The sequence below is a fragment of the Malania oleifera genome, chromosome 1 (assembly GCF_029873635.1).
Source record: "Malania oleifera isolate guangnan ecotype guangnan chromosome 1, ASM2987363v1, whole genome shotgun sequence".
NCBI lineage: Eukaryota > Viridiplantae > Streptophyta > Magnoliopsida > Santalales > Ximeniaceae > Malania > Malania oleifera.
In genome coordinates this window covers 147956937-147964322 of record NC_080417.1, presented here as the reverse complement: position 1 = coordinate 147964322, position 7386 = coordinate 147956937, and positions in this window count along the sequence as shown.

The following is a 7386-nucleotide window of genomic DNA, read 5'->3' as shown; positions in this document are numbered from 1 at the left end:
GTACCAACTAGGTGGAATTCAACTTTCATGATGATAGAAAGTGCACTCATATATCGACGGGCTTTAATTCATTATGCTTTACTTGATGCAAATTATAAGTATTGTCCGTCAAATGAAGAGTGGAATAGAGCTGAGGTCATTTGTAATTTCTTGAAGCCATTTTACGACATGACAAAACTCTTCTCGGGTTCAGATTATCCTACATCTAATTTGTATTTTTCAAATATATGGAAAATTCAATTGCATTTACTTGAAACAATGGAAAATCCGGACTGCATTGTTAATGGTATGGCTGCAAAAATGAAAGAGAAGTTCGATAAATATTGGAAGTGTTATAGTGTTGTTTTGGCATTTGCAATTGTTCTTGATCCTCGTTACAAGCTTCAATTTGTCGAGTTTTGCTACTCAAAGATTGATTCATCCACTTCTCGGCAAAAGTTAAATCTCCTTCGTCAAAAGTTGTACTCTCTATTCCAAGATTATGCAAACAAATCAAAAAATTCTTTGGAATCTACTGCTCCATCTACTGGGGGTACTGGTGGTAGTGACAATCTCATTAGAGATGAGCTTTCGGTAACTTCATTTATATTTTCTAATTTTTCATTTCTTATTTTATATATTATTTTTAGCTGTTATATTTATATTGTTTGTTTTTCTATTCTAATATATGACAGGAATTTGAATTTTATGAAAGCCAATATTGTGCTACTACAGAAAAATCTCAATTAGATTTATATTTGGAAGAGCCTAGGCTAAATCGTGTGGGAACATGCTGAAATGGATATATTGCGGTATTGGAAAGATAATCGATTACGATATCCTGATTTATCTCTTATGGCGCGTGATGTACTTACTATTCCTATCACAAGCGTTGCATCAGAATCTGCATTCAGCATTGGAGCCCAGGTTCTTAACAAATATCGAAGATCACTTTTGCCGGAAAATGCAGGAGCATTGATAACAACTCGAAATTGGTTGTTTGGTTACGCAAGTATGCATTTTTTTTTTTTTTGAGTTCTTCCAATATTATTTCAATAATTTCAATACTTACATTTTATTTACTTTCATATCCTTTGTCAATTGTTATTGTTTCTTATTTGTTATCTATTTATTTTGTCATTGCAGTGGATCCCAGTGAAGAAAGAGAAGAAGCTGAACAATTAGAAGTCAAATTTGAAAATCTTTTGATTAATGATTTGGGAGAAGCTTCGACAAACAATCATGGCTAATTAAGTTTTTTTATTATCTTTTGAAAATTGTAATCTTGTAAATTTTTATGGAACTCATTTAAATTTGGGTTTGTTTCTAAATATTTAACTGTTATATTTTTTAAGATTATGTTTTGATTGTGGGACTTGAATATTTGATTCATGTGTTATGCATAATGCATGAATTAAAAAAATATGAATGATGAATGAACTTATTAAATATTTTACATTTAGCTCTATATGTAAATATTACGGGACTCATTTAAATTTAGATTTATATATAAATATTTTATGCATGTATTATTTTTTTAATTTTACATTTTAAAAAAAATTGTATTCATTAAAGAGATGTATTATTTTTTACATTTTATGTTCTTTTCATTTAGAAATTAATAAATAAAATGCAGTTTTTTTTTTAAAAAAAAAATGTCATTTTATATGAAAATTTTAAAAATTTTAAAATAAAAAAAAAATATATATATATATATATATTTTTAAACGGGTGACCCGTTACCCGCCCGTTTATTAAATGGGCGGGTTAGGGTTGACATGTGTATGATCCATTTAACATTGACCCGTTTATGACCCGCCCATTTATGACCCGGCCCATTAGTGACCCGCCCAAACCCGGCCCGCCCGCCCGTTTTGCCAGGCCTATCTGCAGCATCCCCAAAAGACGGCAGATGTCTTTTCTCAGATCCCTCTCGAACCTCCGAGCCTTCTCGTGCTCATTCGAAACCAAGTATGGCGCAAATTGAGATAACTTGATAAAGTACCCTGTAACAGGCCCAAAAACTCATCGGCCTTCACATCTCGAGTGGAGACCGGAAAGTATCTCTCGAAAAATACCTCCTTGAAATGGCCCCACAACATATCAGATGGACCAGCTCTCTGCCTCTTCAACAGGCTCACTGCCGTCCACCATCGCCCTACCTCCCTAGTAAACTGGAAGGTAGCGTACAAGACCTTTTGTTTCTCAGTGCAGTGGACTTCCAAAATCCTCTCGGTCTTCTCAACCCGGTCCTTCACCACTATCGAATCAGGTCCTCCCATAAATATCGGAGGGTGCATGCGTGTGAACCTCTCAATGGTACACCCCGCATCAGTAGGAGAGCTCTCGTGTCTCCTAACGCTTCGCCCAATCTCTCGGATCACCTGTCTCGCCAAACCGTGGGATACAGAAGGAGACTCATCACTTGCCGTCTCCTCAGAGCCACACTCCAAGTTATTATTCTTAGGCTCCATTCTAAAAACAGAATAGGAATCGGTTAGAATTCCTATATCGTACACAGTTAACACAATCATAGACCTAATCATGTCAACTATTACTCTCATAGGTCTAAGCCTGTCCCGTCACACCGACACAAAAGTCGTCAATGGTCTGCCCTGCCTTTACTGGAATCGTCATCTCAGGAAAACCACGGAATACCGCTGGCAAATCCTAGTCAAGCAATAGAACAACCCTCAACCAATACTACTATTCCCTACATCCTATAATCTAGTATGTACACATCAATACTCCTAACCAAGTTTACAAGACCTAACAGCCTGGTTTGCTCTGATACCAAGCTGTCACGCCCCAAATCTGCAGGTGGGTCCCAGGTGTGAATAAAGTAACCTAACCTGTCTCTGTATAAATTAAAACATATATGATACAATGTAAAAACCTCAAAATTTAAACCATTTTTTTTATTTATAAATATACAATAAACATTCCTACGCAGCGCAAACATAAATCATAAAACCATTTATACATAAACTATACAATACCAAAATCCAGAATATACCAACCATACAAAAAATATCCCTCCAGTGTCATCTACTCAAAAAGATATACAACTCTGACAAAAACTCACCCTATAACCAAGGTGATCTAACTACTTTCTATCCGCGAGCCTGATTTGCTCGCCTGGCTGGCTCACCTGAAAAATGGTAAAATAATGGGGTGAGTCGACGCTCAGTAAGTAGAAATATGCTATCACTAGTGTGTGGCAACTAAGTTAAAGGTACTTTAAAATATAGCAACTGAACTGTAATGCAACAATCTGTAAAACATATCTTTCAAACATATCTATCTTTCTCAATTTAAAATACACTGTATCGTCTATATTTTCTACTTTTCATACTGATAATATCATACTATTCTTATCATATACTGTAAAACTGTAATCATATATATATAACTGTGCTTTTATCCCTGGGACTCTGTTCGTCATGATTTGACCCCTCATGACAGGGTTGTGCGCCCCGTACGCGGGACTCTATCTGGTTGGCCCTCCAAATAGGTCATCATACTCTACACTACCTCAGCCCAGACAAACTGCATCCTCTTCTAAGCTCGGGACTAGCTACTACCTCATCAAACCGGCCCCCTCAACCCAGTGTACTGGGGAGCTATATACTCTCCGAGCATGGCTAACGGTACCCACATACTATCTGAGATATGTGGTTGCACTCTATCTATATCTAGCAACGGCACCGTGCTCTGTAATCTGTATCTGTCTGTGTATCTTCCCTCAGGGATCTGATACTATATACATATATACATATATATATATATATATATATATATATTTTGACTGTTTTCATAATGTTTCCAAAATCACCATAACTCTATCTTTCTGTAATGTAAATACTGTATCTCTGTGTACTGTATCTGTAGCATCTTGATGCTACCTCTATATATCTATCTGTGTATTCTATATATATATATTGTCTGTATGTTCTGTATGTTATGGTAATAAGAAAACATGGCATGCTATAATACTGTATATATATACTGTTCTGAGTATCTGTGTACATGTATATGGATATATATATGTATCTGTTTCATGAAACCATTCATATAAAAAGCTGTATAAGCATGTACATTTCTCTGTGAATATAAATCTATATCTATATACTCTATGTAAACCCATATATTGGAAAAACTATGTAAATTGTATGTACTGTCAATAACTGTGTATTCAATATAGTATGATACATCACAAAACTATATAAATTCTTCATCTCATGCAAATCTACTCAGGCCACATAAACATTTAACTCATATTCTGTATAAATTATATAATAAACTGATATGAATAAATGTTTATAAATTCTCTAATAAATTTATAAAAATTCCTAGCATAGCATATTTCCCTTACCTCAACTTTGAAAAGCCCCTACAAAAATCTGGCCCTATACCCACAGGATTCCTAACCCAACATCCTGAAAACATAATGTCCCAGAACAAAACATCAGTATTTCTTAGTCTACATCGTTTCCTATAACTGCCAGAAAGTTAAAAACTCAATAAAAGACCTTACCCAGAATTTGGGATGAAATCCAACTTCGTTTTCTCGACGATCTACTCAGGAAAACTTATAGAGAATTGCACCAGGAGCGTCGTGGTAGCTTCGGATCGTCAATCCGGTGACTGGTGGGGTCGAAAACGAAGAGAGAAGGGAGAGAAAGTCGTAGGAGAGAGAGAGCTCGGTTAAAAAGTGGTAAAAAATCCCAGGTTTCCACTATTTATAGGGCCAAGTTCGTCGATGAGACACGTCACCTCGTTGATGAGCCCTTCATAAAATTCGTCGACGAGACCTTGTGTTCGTCAACGAAATTCAGAGCAGTCCGAACCGTCTCTCGGTATTTTCTCGTCAACGAAGCCTTGTGTTCGTCGACGAAATTCTGAAGACCTTCGTCGACGAGTCCCTGTGTTTATCGACGAAGCTTGGCAAATTTTCTAAAATTATATTTATTTAAGTCTACGGTCTCCTTATGTTTCTGTATTTATTTTCCTCTCTCTTTAATATTTGAATATCAATATTTTCTGGGTCGTTACATACAATACCAAAGAGAGTCCGACCCCGTGGGGTGAATGGACGCCCACATTCACACATACAAACATCTATACTCATCCAACATACGTAATGGGAAAACGGTCTTTTATACATAAATGGTACTAGACCAGAGTCTATACTATACAAGCTAGGATATATATTCCCATAATACAAAACATACCCAGGTGTCTACAAAAACTATCCCGATAGCCTGAATACCAAAACTCGTACCTAATGGGTACAAGCAGTAGCTACGACACCCTTGCTTCCAAATGCTAGGATGCTACTTACCGCTACCAGAAGGACTTGAAAAACATTGTACGTGCATTTGGGGTGAGACACCTCTCGGTAAGGAAGAAAACAATTTATATCAATGTGTGGCATACCAGTGTTATTTTACATACTTCATAACATTATAAAATATGATACAGTTTGAAACAATCCGTACCGTTTCATACATATACATACAGTTCCATACAGTTCCAGTATTTTCACAAAACCATTTCAGTTCATACGATACCCAAAACATACGTACATACCTACATACGGTCAGTGTCGTCACACTAGTTCGCAACTACACAAGGTCACCTCGTCTCACAACGATTACATTGCTACATACGCAACTACGCTGCGACGATCAAGGCCCAATAGTGATTACATTGCTCCATACGCAACTACCCAAGGTCACCTAGTCTCACATTGATTACATTGCTACATACGCAACTACAATGCGACGACTCAGTCCCAATAGTGATAACATTGCTACATATGCAACTGCATAAGGTCACCTAGTCTCACAACGATTACATTGCTACACACGCAACTACGAAGCAACGACTCAGGCCCAATAGTGATTACATTGCTACATACGCAACTACACAAGGTCATCTAGTCTCACCACGATTACATTGCCACATGCACAACTACGCTGCGATGACCTAGGCCCATAGTGATTACATTGCTCCATACGGTGTAGAACACACCCTTCAGTGACCAGCTGGAACATACTAGTGATATTTCACACCCCGGATATAGAGCCACTCTCGCCCACGGTAGTTAACCGATACATGGCTGTTTTTCAAATCCCTGGAATCATTTTGGAACTCACGTTCCTATACATTTTAGCGTACGGTAATAAGCTTCCATATAGCTGTTTTACAAATACTTGGAACAAATACATACAACCATACATACCACACTTATTTGGTTTACGGCAAATCATATCGTTTACAAATTCAAGTATACAGTTTATGCAAATATGGATTACGGTCACCTCAATAATACAATTTTAATACAACCAACAGTTTTCCAAACAAAGTAGAGATGATACCCGAAACTCCTAATTTTCCTGAAAATTATAACGCGAAAATCCCATAGTTTTACTAGATAGATTTCCCCAAATAAGTTACCAAAATATACATATGATCGTAGCCTACAAGCTTACCGATCCTGATTTCGAAAATGGACTGATATAAATAGAATCCCCTTACCTTAACCTGAATGCCAACTACGAACTCTACGGTCCTCAAAACTACGAACCGATACTCCAAAACCTACAATCCGTACTACTACACATATATTGAATCAGAAATGAAAACTGAGTATTACCTTGATTTTAGCCCGAAACCCAAAAACGCTCGAAACAGAATTCTGATCCTCTAGAAACGTAGAGAATCCTTCACTGATTCTCGCAGTAACTTCGGATTCGCGAATCAGGCAACATACAGTGAAGAAATCTAGAGAGAGAGAGTATAGGGAGAGTTCTAGAGAGAGAGAGAGAGAGCATTTGGGGAAACTTAGCCCCAAAGGAACCCAAAATATCTTTTATAGCACCTTTGACCCGAGTAGATTTGTTGACGAATTATGTCCTCGTCGACGAATTCTTCACTAGTCTTGTCGATGAATCAGCAGCCTCGCCGACGAGCCAGATATTCCAACTTTTTCCTAAACCTCTCGACATTCACTCGTCAACGAGCCTCTAAATTTCTTCGATGAGAAGCCTTCTACCTTCGTCAACGAATTATGGCCTCGTCGATGAATTATGTACAAATTCCATTCTTACCCCTCTTTTTCATAATTAACCCTTACACCACAATTGGTTCGGGTTCTTACGCCCATGCTTTCCCCTGGTCGCGCCCTGGTTAAGGCTCGCAGGAAATCAGGAATTCAAACTTTAGCATCTACAACCTAGTAGCGCCAATGGGTCTTGCTTGTCGAGACTTGTAGGAACTCAACTTCAATTCAGCTTCAGGAACTCGACTTGGTCATCCCTTAAGGTCTCCCTGGTCGAGTAGTTGGTTGAGTGTCTTAATATATCTGGCTCAGTAGATTTTAGTATCTCGACCTGGTCACTC